General features: G+C 45.8%; 1 protein-coding gene across 1 annotated transcript in view; it reads right to left on the reverse strand.

Moving 5' to 3' along the window:
- NPLOC4 (NPL4 homolog, ubiquitin recognition factor) overlaps window positions 1-13,156 on the reverse strand; it is an 82,354-nt gene that overhangs the window by 15,806 nt on the left and 53,392 nt on the right. The gene's annotated exons all lie outside the window — the stretch shown is intronic.

Below are 13,156 nucleotides of genomic sequence, written 5' to 3' on the forward strand. Positions count from 1 at the left end.
GGGGGTCATATTTTCTAGCTAAATCATCACTTAACGTTATATCAATCATTCACTGAGTCATAAATAAATTATACATCCATAATGCCCAATTACAGAGCCTCACATAAAGGTTTGCATGTGTTAGAGTATTAGAGTTCTCGGACCGGACGGGGCGGCAAGCAGACCTCCCCGAGGCGTGCAGGCTGGTGCGGCACCGCCAGCCACCGGCACTGGACGGCGCAGGGGCCTCGCTGTCTCTTGGGGTGGTCACTGCAAGCCAATCCCAGGTTGGCCCAAGTCCGTAGACCCTGATCGCACCTCATTCCTTTTGTTCAATCTTAGGAAGTTTCTGGTCTGAAATGTATCTCGCTTCATCCCAACATTCTCTGGTGGTTTGGAGACATCTGTACTCTAGAAAGTGGATTCTTAAACCTAACCCACTTCTGTGGGTGTCGACCTACTGTGTGTAGGGCCTTCTGAGGAGGCTCCTTCAGTTAGGGCGTGGCCCCCTCGATCAGGAGGGGTCTTCTTCCTATTACTGGAGCCCTTTGTAAACAGAATGAATGCAGAGACAGAAAGCAAGCCATGGAAGCAAGCTGAAAGCAACGAGAGCCCGGAGAGTATGTGGACACCAGCAGACGCCGCCATGGCTGAGCAGAGGAGCCTGGGATGCCGGCAGCTGGTCTTTGGGAAGGAAGAAAGCATCACCTTGATGACGCCTTGATTTGGACCTTCTTGTGGCCTCAAGGTCTAAGCTAATAAATCCCCCTTGTTTAAAGCCAACCCATTTCATGGTATCTCCTTTGAGCAGCCTTGGAAACGGAAACATCCTCTTTAGCTTTTCTCTATCCACAACCTGGAGGGCTGCCAAAAAGCTTTCCCCTTCGTCCTCCCAGCAAGTGGCTTAAGCGCGTCGAAACCAGCTGGCTACCGGGGAGCACTGCCCGTGGGCTCTATGTTCACCCCCACGAGAACGCCCCCACCTCCACCACACAGCGCGTTCCTGCCCCCTGCGCCGCCTTCTGAAGCGCAGAGTACTCCCCAGCCATTGGGGGCGGGAACAGTCTCCCCTCCCGCGTGGTGGTCTCCAGGGCACTCGGGGCAGCAGGGGCCTCAGCATTCTGCCCTTGCAGGGTTTGACAGGGGCAGCCCGAGAAGCAGGGCCTGCAGACCGGGATCGTGAGGCCCCAAAGAGGCAGCCTCTAGATCGATGAGAGATGGCAGGAGATGGGAATCAAATACAATCAGACAAAATCACCATTTCCAGAAATACACTCTTGCCCCTACAAGAAACAACCTGCAACAACTCACACATAATTAGCCCATCTGGAATTCATCTTCAAATCTAATTAAGCTCTAATATGCAGAAACATTTTTCCAGCACCTGTTCGCTTTAATCTTTCCCTCCGGGAATTTTTCTAGTTAAATGCCCCTCTCTTTTTTTGGTGTCATGCTATTCTCTTTCAAATTTAACTACCAAAACGGACATTATCTGCTCCCCAAGAAAATAAAGGTGTTGCACCCCCCCCTTCCCTGGGGGACAAAACAGAGGTAACTTTTCTCTCTCTCCATGCCTTCACTCGACTATTTTTGCCAGCCAATCCCTAGCTCTATGAACCATTTTAAAAGGCAATTACATTTTATGAGCTTTAGCAAATGTCAGAAGGAAGACGCGAGGAGGAAGATGTCTCAATTCTAAGTGTGGCAGATGCCAAAGTGTCAGCAGTTTCACCTCCACCCAGAGCAAGGCACCGGGAGTGTCAGAATCCAGAGGCCCTGGTGCCTTGTCATCCAGGCTATAGCCGTGCCACCGTCCAGACACCAAAGAGAAGTCCTGGGTCGATGTCTTTGTTGGCAAAGCACAGTGGGCTCTGCGCCAGGACGACAGCAAATCTCACTGACTGGACGGTGCCGTGTTGCTTTGGCGAGGGCAGATAAAATCCTTGCAGCATTACTTTTCTCTTTAAAGAACTGGCAAGAAGGGTGACAAGTGACACCAGCAGCTTGGTCTGCGACTTCATAGGATATAAAACAAGGAAAACCAAAAATCCCCAAGCAAAGTTTCTTAAAGAACTACCATTTAGGAAACAGTCCAGTCAAGAAGCACCTGCAGAACCAACAGCTAGCACGCCCAGGTGCCCACTGCCCACCTGGCCTGGGCCACACGCCGGACGCACGTCCCGTTTAGTCCTTATGATGGCGTGTGCCGCAGGCGGGTCCCCATCCCCTATGAGCAAGCGAAGGCCCAAGGCACCTATCACAGCCCACCTCCCCGACACCCAGTGGCCCGGCAGAGGCCAAGGGCAGACCAGACTCCAAGTCCACCCACGCGCAGGACTCGAGCTCTCAGCCGTCACACACTTGGCTGCTCCACGCACGGGCTGAGGACACACTCAGGTCTGGCTGCTGCCCCGGGGGCTTGTGAGGAGGGGGAACTGTGGAGCCGGCGCTCAGACCCCAGCAGCCTCACAACGAGCAAGAGCTCCAGTCTGTGCTCCAGGCAAAAAACAACACCTAAACCCAGACATAGGGTTCCCTGGTTAAAACCAGCAATGGTTCCCCATTGTCATTTTTTTTTTTAAGCAGTTTTACTGCGATATAGTCACATGCCATACAATCCATCCAAAGCGTACAATTCCTGGCTCATAGTATAGTCACAGAGCTGTGTATTCATCGCCACAATCAATTTTAGAACATTTTCATTACTCCAGAAAGAAAAACCTCATATCCCCTATTCCCCCTTATTACTGACACCTAGCATCGGTGTGGTAACTTTGTTGCATCCAATGAAAGATATTAAAATATTACTATTAAGTATCGTCCATAGTTTGCAATAGATGTATTTTTCCCCATATACCAACCTATTGTTAACACCTTGTAATAGTGTCCCACATTTGCTCTAGTTCATGAAAGAACATTTTTATATTTGTACTATTAACCATTCATCAACCACAGTCCCATGTTTCACCCTCTAGCTCTCCTTCTAGTGACACGCACAACCTACACTTCCCCTTTCAACCACATTTACAAGCACGATTCAGTGCTGTTAATTAAGCTCACAATAATGTGTTACCGTCACCTCTATCCATCTCCAAATACTTACAATCGATCGAGTTAAAAATTCTGCACAAAGTGAGCATCAGCTCACCATTTCCTTCCCTCATTCTAACTCCTGGTAACCTATATTCTAGATTTTAACTCTACGAGTTTGCTTTTACTAATTACTTCCTATCAGTGAGATCATACAATATTTGTCCTTTCATGTCTGGCTTATTTCACTCAACATGACGTCTTTGGGGTTCAATCATGTTCCCAGATGCATCAGGACTGCATTCCTTCTTACTGCTGGATAACATTCCATCATATGTATGTACCATACACTCTGTTTATCCACGCATCCATCAATGGACACTTGCCATCTTGTGGCAACTGTGAATAATACCACTATGAACATCGGTGTGCAAACGTGTTTGCGTCCCTGCTTTCACACACCTAGTAGCAGGACTGCCAGATCATGTGGCAATTCTGTACTTAGCTTTCTGAGGAACTGCCAAACTGTTCTGCACAGCAGCTGCCCTATTTTACATTCCCACCAGCAGTGAATGCGTGTTCCTATTTCTCCACATCCTTGCCAACACTTGAAGTTTCGTTTTTTTCAATAGTGGCCATTCTAGTAGGTGTGAAATGGTATCTCCTTGTGGTTTTAATTTGTACTTCCCTAATAGCTAGTGATATTAGGCATCCTTCCATGTGCTTTTTAGTCATTTATTCACTTCCTCTTTGGAAAAATATCTGTTCAAATCTTTTGCCCATTTATCAGTTAGGTTGTTTGTCCTTTTATTGTTGAGTTGTAGGATCTTTTTTATATATTCTGGAAATTAAACCCTTAAGACACGTGGTTTCTAAATACTTTCTCCCATTGGGTAGGCTGCCTTTTCACTTTCTTGACAAAGCCTTTGAAACATGAACATTTTTAATTTTGAGGAGGTCCTATTTATCTCTTTTTTCTTTTGTTGCTTGTGCTTTGGGTAAAGTTTAAGAAACCAACGCCTACCAGAATATATCGAAGATACCTCCCTATATTTTCTTCTACAAGTCTATTTCGGTCTTTTGTCCATGTTGAGTTAATTTTTATATAAGGTATGAGATGGGGATCCTCTTTCATTCTTTTGGATATGGATATCCAGTTCTCCCAGCACTATCAATAGTTGAAGAGACTATTCTGACGCAGTTAAATGGACTTGGCAGCCCTGTGAAAATCAATTGACCAAAGATGTAAGGGTCTACTTCTGAACTCTCAATCAGATCCATTAGTTAATATACCTATCTTTATGCTAAAACCATGCTGTTTTGACCACTTAGCTTTGTAACATGCTTTTAAAATCAGGAAGTATGAGTCCTCCAACTTTTTTCTTCTTTTTCAAGATGTTTTCGGCTCTTCAGGGTCCTCCTTAACACTTCCAAATAAATTTGAAACTTGGCTTTTCCATTTCTGCAAAAGCAAGCTGTTGGAATTTTGATTGGGATTGCACTGAATCTGTAAATCAATTTGGCTAGAATTGACATCTTAATGATGTTTAATCTTCCAATCCATGAACACGAAGTGTCCTTCCATTTATTTAAGTCTTCTTTGATTTCTTTTGGCAATGTTTTCTGTGTACAGGTCCTTTACATTCTTTTTTTTTGTTTTTTGGTTTTTGTTTTAAAATGGTTTATTGATTTTTTTTTTGACAATTACCCTTCACTTGGAATTTTGAATTACAGCTACTTTTTTTTTCTCCCTTTCCATAGTTTTTTTTTTTTTTTTTTTTCATTTTTATTGAGATTGTTCAGATACCATACAATTATCCAAAGATCCAAAGCGTACAATCACTTGCCCCTGGGTACCCTCATACAGCTGTGCATCCATCACACTTAATTTTTGTTCAATTTTTAGAAACTTTTCATTACTCCAGACAAGAAATAAAGTGAAAGATGAAAAAAGAAAAATAGAAAAAGAAACTCTAATCCTCCCCATCCCTAACCAACCCACCTCAATTGTTGACTCGTAGTATTGGTATAGTACATTTGTTACTGTTTATGAAAAAATGTTGAAATACTACTAACTGTAGTATATAGTTTGTAATAGGTATATAGTTCTTCCCTATATGCCCCTCTATTATTAACTTCTAATTGTATTGTCATACATTTGTTCTGGTCCATGGAAGTGATTTCTAGAATTTGTACAGTTGATCATGGACATTGCCCACCATAGGATTCAGTTTTATACATTCCCATCTTTTGACCTCCAGCTTTCCTTCTGGTGACATATATGACTCTGAGCTTCCCCTTTCCACCTCATTCACACACCATTCGGCCCTGTTAGTTATTCTCCCATCTTGCTACCAACACCCCTGTTCATTTCCAAACATTTAAGTTCATCCTAATTGAACATTCTGCTCATACTAAGCAACCACTCCCCATTCTTAAGCCTCGTCCTATATCTTGGTACCTTATATTTCATGTCTATGAGTTTACATATTATAATTAGTTCCTATCAGTGAGACCCTGCAATAATTGTCCTTATGTGTCTGGCTTACTTCACTCAGTATATTGCCCGCGAGGTTTTGTCATCAACCCATTTTTTTTAAATAGGGTTTTGTTCACACCCCATACATTCCATCCCAAGTAAATAATTGATGGTTTTCTGCATGGTCATGCATTTATGTGTTCACCACCTTCACCACTATCTATATAAGAGCATCTACATTTCTTCCACAAGGCAGGAGGGAGAGTCAAAGAAGGTAGAGAGGCAAAAGAAAGAGGAAAAAAAATGACAGCTAGAAAGCAGCAAAATGAAAAATAACCTTAAATCAAAGTAGAATAAAGAATCAGACAATACCACCATGTCAAGTGTCTAACATGCCTCCCCTAGCCCCCCCTCTTATCTGCATTCACCTTGGTATATCACCTTTGTTACATTAAAGGAAGCATAATACAATGATTCTATTAGTTACAGTCTCTAGTTTATGCTGATTGCATCCCTCCCCCAATGCCTCCCCATTTTTAACACCTTGCAAGGTTGACATTTGCTTGTTCTCCCTCGTAAAAGAACATATTTGTACATTTTATCACAATTGTTGAACACTCTAGATTTCACCAAGTTACACAGTCCCAGTCTTTATCTTTCCTCCTTTCTTGTGGTGTCTCACATGCTCCCCACCTTCCTCTCTCAACCGTATTCATAGTTACCTTTGTTCAGTGTACTTACATTGTTGTGCTTCCATCTCCCAAAACTGTGTTCCAAACCACGCACTCCTGTCTTCTATCACCCTGTAGTGCTCCCTTTAGTATTTCCTGTAGGGCAGGTGTCTTGTTCACAAAGTCTCTCATTGTCTGTTTGTCAGAAAATATTTTGAGCTCTCCCTCATATTTGAAGGACAGCTTTGCTGGATACAAGATTCTTGGTTGGCGGTTTTTCTCTTTCAGTATCTTAAATATATCACACCACTTCCTTCTTGCCTCCATGGTTTCTGCTGAGAGATCCGCACATAGTCTTATTAAGCTTCCTTTGTATGTAATGGATCGCTTTTCTCTTGCTGCTTTCAGGATTCTCTCTTTGACATTTGATAATCTGATTATTAAGTGTCTTGGCGTAGGCCTATTCATATCTCTTCTGTTTGGAGTACGCTGCACTTCTTGGATCTGTAATTTTATGTCTTTCATAGGAGATGGGAAATTTTCATTAATTATTTCCTCTATTATTGCTTCTGCCCCCTTTCCCTTCTCCTCTCCTTCTGGGACACCAATGATACGTACATTATTGTACTTTGTTTCATCCTTGAGTTCCTGGAGACGTTGCTTATATTTTTTCATTCTTTTCTCCATCTGCTCCTTTGCGTGCAGGCTTTCAGGTGTCTTGTTCTCCAGTTCCTGAGTGTTTTCTTCTGCCTCTTGAGATCTGCTGTTGTATGTTTCCATTGTGTCTTTCATCTCTTGTGTTGTGCCTTTCATTTCCATAGATTCTACTAGTTGTTTTTTTGAACTTTTGACTTCTGCCATATACATGCCCAGTGCTTCCTTTACAGCCTCTATCTCTTTTGCAATATTGCGGGATACTGATTACGTGCTTCAACTTGGCGGGCCTGGGCCGGGGGACCTGATCAGCCCCTGGGGAGGGTGGTGGGCACGGGCGGTAGCGCCCTCCACAGCCCCCCGGGCCTGAGAAAGTGAGGCCGGATGCAGGCCCCATGTCCTCACCCAAAATACAACCGTTAGAGGAAGCTTGCCGGAGAAAACCGCCCCCCCTTATCCTGCCCGCACACTCCCCGTTGCAAGAGCAACTTCCCCCACCGCCAGTGCGCATGCACCGTTGCCAGAGCAACTCCCGCCCGCGGCAAACAGCTTCCGCGTCCTCTCAGAACCAATCCTAGCCTTTATCCCCTCAGCATTACCATTTAAGGCCCTTTCACCCCTACACCAACCCCGCCCTCTAAGCCAGCCTATATAACTTGTGCCCACCCCTAATAAACGCTTTTGTTCTACCCTCCTGAAAGGAGAGTGTCTCGTTTTTCTCCCTCGCCGCCCTCCACACCTTGCACGCCTCCGCCGGGGACTCGGCCAAGTCCCCCGCCTCGCCCTCGCCTCCGGGAAGAGCCTCTGCTGGTACCCCTCAAGCAACCCCGACCGCAGAGGGTTTCGTGGGTGCCCGCCCCTAGCTGCGACCGCACAATATCTTCTCTAAACTTTTTTAATTGATTTAGCATTAGTTTAAATTCCTGTATCTCAGTTGAAGTGTACGTTTGTTCCTTTGACTGGGCCATAACTTTGTTTTTCTTAGTGTAGGTTGTAATTTTCTGTTGTCTAGGCATTGTTTCCTTGGTTATCCAAATCAGGTTTTCCCAGACCAGAACAGGCTCAGGTCCCAGAGGGAAGAAATATTCAGTATCTGGTTTCCCTGCGGGTGTGTCTTAGAAAATTGCTCCACCCTTTGACGCCTCGGGTCACTCTGCTTTTCTGTTTAGCAGGTGACACCTATTAGCCTATAATTCTTGACTGGTGTGAGGAGGTGTGGCCGTGTTCCCCCAGGCTCTGGGGTCTGGTTCTGAATGGAAAGGGCCCCACCCCTTTCCTCCTAGAGAAGACAGACCCCTCAGGTGGAGGTCATTAGCATTTCAATGGTCTCTCTCTGCTTGTGCTGTCTCCACCCTTCTCAGAGTCACAGCCCTGGAAACTGAAAATGACTGGGGCTTTCTCCACTGAGCCAAAAAAGAAACAAATAGACCCCTTCAGACCAAGTCCAAGGTGACCCTCCGGCTCTCCCAGGTCAGTCGTCACCCAAAGCCTCTGTCTGTTTTTTGGGGATGAGTACCTGTAGTGAGCAGTTCACACTCGCTACTTAAAACCCCAGTTGGAGCTCAGCTGAGCTGTATTCGCTTGCTGGGAGAGAGCTTCTCTCTGGCACCACGAGGCTCTGCAGCTCGGGCTATGGGGGAGGGGGTCTCCCGACCTGGTTCCGCAGGTTTTACTTACAGATTTTATGCTGTGTTCTCGGGCATTCCTCCCAATTCAGGTTGGTGTATGATGAGTGGATGGTCTCGTTTGTCCCCCTGCAGTTATTCTGGATTATTTACTAGTTGTTTCTGGTTTTTTGTAGTTGTTCCAGGGGGACTACTTAGCTTCCACTCCACTCTATGCCGCCATCTTGCCCGAGTCCCTTTACATTCTTATTTAAATTTATTCCTGGATATTTGATTTTTTAGTTGCTATTGTAAGTAGAATTTTTTACTTAGGAAGATTAACGTGGTGGCAGAGTAGCAGGGTGGGGGACCAAGAAGAAAGGAGCGGGAGGGCCTGGACTTGGGAGACAAGTCATGGACTTATGAGGCCATTTTCCAAGTCCAGTCAAGAAGTTATGAGAACCTGAGCTACCGCTGAATTAGAGAAGCTGCCTGCCAGGGAGCCTGCAGGACAGACCCCACAGGAGTTGAACTTCAAGCCTGGGTGATCAGGAAAACGGTGGCGACATTAGCAGAAACACGCAAGTCAGCAGGATGAGCAGGCTGGGGTGGTGGTGGGAGGAAACAATGAATTTCCATTTTGATATGTTGAGTTTTAAATGTCATTAAGTCATATAAGAAAGGATGTCTAGCAAGCAGACAGGACTGTAGTTCCAGTCAACAAATATAAACAAAATTGAAAGGCAAATGATAAATGGAGAAATACAGTTTTAACATGTGGCACACAAAAGTTACTATCTTTAACAGAGTGAGAAGAAAAAGATGAACACCCAAAGGTGTTCAAAGGGTCTCTCAGCCGATTTACATGATTTACACATAAACACAACTGGCAAATAAACACACAACAAACATGTTTAACCTCACCATAACTCAAGTAAATAAAATTAAAACAAAATGTTAACACTTTTAAAAACCAAATAAGCTCTCTTCTTCGCCCCTTAAAAGAAAACTACAACTCTGCATTAGTATGGGTTGCAGAAAAATAGGTACTTCTATACACTTCTAGTGGGAATGTAAATTGGTAGAGACTTTTTGAAAGGTGGTTTGCTAAAATGAATTAAAGATATTAAAAAGAAATTCTTTAACTCAGTAATTTCATTTTTTTCCTACTTATCCTAAGGAAAAAATCATGGATAATCATAAATATTTAACCTAAATATTTAAGAATTTTGTGATAGTGCTGTACATAATGCCAAAAAATCATTCAACCTAGATGGGCAACAAAATGATACTGCAACAGAATGCTGTGCAGCCATTAAAAATGTTATGCCAGAACTCAGGAAAGCAGTATGGGGGTACCTCAAAAAATTAAATATAGATTACTATATGACCTGGAAATTCCACTCCTGGGTATACCACATATCCAAAGAAACGGAAAACAAGGACTCGGAAAGATGCACAGACACTGACGTCCAGAGCAGCTGGAAGGTGGAAGCCACCCCTGGTCCAGCAGACGGAGGACCGACAGGACGTGGTGGTCCACACCATCGAGTGCCCGGCCGGAAGGAGGAACAAAGCTCTCAGACCTGCTGCAACGCCGAAGAACCCCGAGGACGTGCTGAGAAAACGAGCCAGGCAGATAATAAGGACAAATACTCCATGACTTCACTTCATGAAATGTCTAGAAACAGCAAATTCGTAGACACAGAAAGTATACTGGCGGTTACCAGAGGTTGGTGATATAGAGCATTTGTGAATGCTGGAGTTTTTATATTTAATTAATTTTTAAAATGTAAAGAACAAACAAACAACCCTATACTTCGTTTTAAGCAGCTGAAGGTTTCAGCTCCACAAAATCCTTTTTCCTAAGCTGGGACTGAGCTACCAGGTTAATGAGACTTTCCTCTCTTGTGGGCAATGCCTTGATTAATTTGATAAACTTTCTTGAACAGCTGGAAGCAAACAAAATCTCCTAACTTAAAACATCTGTTTAAAAAAGAATTGCATAGGGCAGAGTCTTGCTCAAACATATACAAAAATGTAGTACAAAGCTACACAAACTAGAATGGTTTGAAACTGACACAGAAGTGAATGGCCCAGAGGAGAACGTCCAGAAACAGACCAGGGGACGAGGCACGTTGGCCACTAACGAAGGCAGAGTCGGGGTTGACTGGCCAGTCTTGTACCAATAATCGATAAATGGATTATGGATCTCAATGTAAAATTAGAGAACTCACAATAGCTTTGGGGTAAAGAATTACTTCCTAAGACAAAAGCAGAAGTTATAGCAAAAAAAAAAAAACAAAAAAAAAAAACGAAACAAAACAAAACTTTTCCTTGGAATCTGAAAGTATCTCAGCTTCCTTGTATAAAAAAATTTTTTTTTAAAAAGTGAAAACTGGCACATTTGCTACACATTTGACAAAGGGCTAACACATAAAGACTTCACAAATAAATGCAAAAATGATGGATCACCTTGAAAGATAACTAAGAGTACGAACAGGAGAGTCACAAAGGAAGACCCAGCCGGCACACGCGGGAGTCCCTGTGACTGAAGGAACGCAAACTGCACAACACAGGCGACAGCATGGGGCTGGGTGCCCGCCCCGGCAGGGCCCTGGTCTGTGCCGACGCTGGGGAGCAAGCAGCACCGTCGTCCGGGGGAAATCTGGGAGTCTGGTGACACACTTAAAATGTGCATTATCCTTGGATAAAGTGATTCCGGTTCTGGGAATTTATCCCAAATAATTTAGAATATAGAACACACAGGAACTGAGAGGAGCTGGAACACAACCCGGGACCAGCAGATGCCAGCCACGTGCCTTCCCAGCTGACAGAGGTTCTCCGGACGCCATGAGCCATCCTCCAGTGAGGTACCCTTGTTGGTGCCTTAGTTTGGACACTTTTGTGGCCTTAGAACTATAAAATTGGTAACGTAATAAATCCCCTTTATAAAAGCCCACCCATTTCTGGTATTGATGGGAAGACCTTTGAGGGCTGGAGGCCGTGTCATCGTCAGGCGCACTGGGACTGGCCTGACGGCCCTGCAGTTATTTTCCTTGGCATTCATTCAGCACGTGTTCCATGTCCTCCCGTTAAGTGCCAGGCACAATTCCAGGTACTGAGGACCCTTGTGGGGCTGCACCCCAACATGGTAAGGCCAGCAGTACAGGAAGGCAGCATTAGCAAACTGGAACAAGGCCCATCCTCTCTGCCCTTTAAAATTCCACTTCTGATCACTCTTACTTGTTCTGTTTTTTTTTTCTTTTTCTGCAGCATCTTCCACCTTCAAACACGTGAGGGGGCTCCAGCCCTAAAAAACGGCCTTCCCATCAACATCACCAAGGAGGACGATGGCCAGCACGCTGGACGCCACAGCTCTGGGCTTCCCGTGGCGGGAAGGAGTGGGGTGAGTCCAGCGGCCCACAGCCAGGGTTCCCCGCCCACGCAGGGTCTGCAGGGGGCCAGGTGCAAAGGCTGGGAACCCCTGGGAATGATGCAGAATAAACATGCAATGCTATGAAAGGTTGAAAACAGACCACCACCCTGTGCTCGAGAGCTTAAAACACCTCCTTGAGAATGGGGTAAGGTTGGCACAAGCCGGCTGGTTCCCTCACTTGCACCTGAGGGGACCCCTCCTTTGCCATAACCAACCTCCCTCCCCCCACAAAGCTGAGGGACGTCAGGTAATGGAAACGGTACCGGGGAGGGCATGTGCACTCCCAGAGCCTACCGGCAACACCTGAGGGAGGCTGCTACAAGGCCTGTGGTAGGGGCTCAGGGCCTGGACTTGGAGGCCCCTTGTCATCCCTGTGGGATAGGAACCAAGCCACCATAAACAGCACCTCCAACAGCCCTGCCCATGACAGCAGCATGAGGCTCAAGACATCCTGTTGGTGGCACTGGAGGAGGAGTCATGGCACTGTGGGCACAGCTGGTGGTTCTGCTCTGCACTAGATGGGTGACTTCCTAAGAACCAGCTCGAGACTGAGGGACATCTAAACCCAGCAGAGACCAAAAAGTTCCAACGTGTGCTGCCAGCTGTACCCACCACACTCTGGCGTCAGAAAGGACAGCCGTGGGGTCATGCTCTTTTACACCAAAGAACGCATGGGAGAGCGGGTATATTCTCCATCCCATCACGTCCCCAGTCAGTGCTGAACCTCTCCAAACCAGATGGCAGCCTGCCCTGGAAAACTTTCACAGCCCTTCAACTCAGGCGCCCACACTGAGGGGCCCAGTGCCGTCCCTGAGACCACGTCTCACCACAGCCAGGGAGACTGCTCAGCCCTCAGGGGCCGGGGGCACACAGAGGGCAGCCTGCTGGGTGTGCCTCTGCAAAGCATTTTAAAACGACAAGGATGGACAGTTTACAGGGCCCTAAGCACAGCAGCCTAGGTTTTAAAGGGCATGTCGAAGGGCATGCACGTTACCTCCCGCACCCAAAAATCTGGATTTAGGGCACAATGCATAACTAGGGATACCTGGCCTTTGGGGGGGCGCTACAGGAAGGAGCTGGCTGTGGGACTGAGGAAGGATCTAACTGTATTATTTTTAAAGGGAAAGCTGGGAGGAAGTACAAGCACTCAGTGGTGTCCATGGAACGCTGCGTGAACAGCACCAGGGTTCGGTCCATGTGGGACAGGCAAGGAGAGACCCAGGCGGGGAAACAAAAGGGGCCAAGCTGGGCTGTGGGGGCCTGTGTGGAGCCAAGGGGCTGGTGCCAGGACTCAGCCTCC

The sequence above is a fragment of the Choloepus didactylus genome, chromosome 18 (assembly GCF_015220235.1).
Source record: "Choloepus didactylus isolate mChoDid1 chromosome 18, mChoDid1.pri, whole genome shotgun sequence".
Classification (NCBI taxonomy): domain Eukaryota; kingdom Metazoa; phylum Chordata; class Mammalia; order Pilosa; family Megalonychidae; genus Choloepus; species Choloepus didactylus.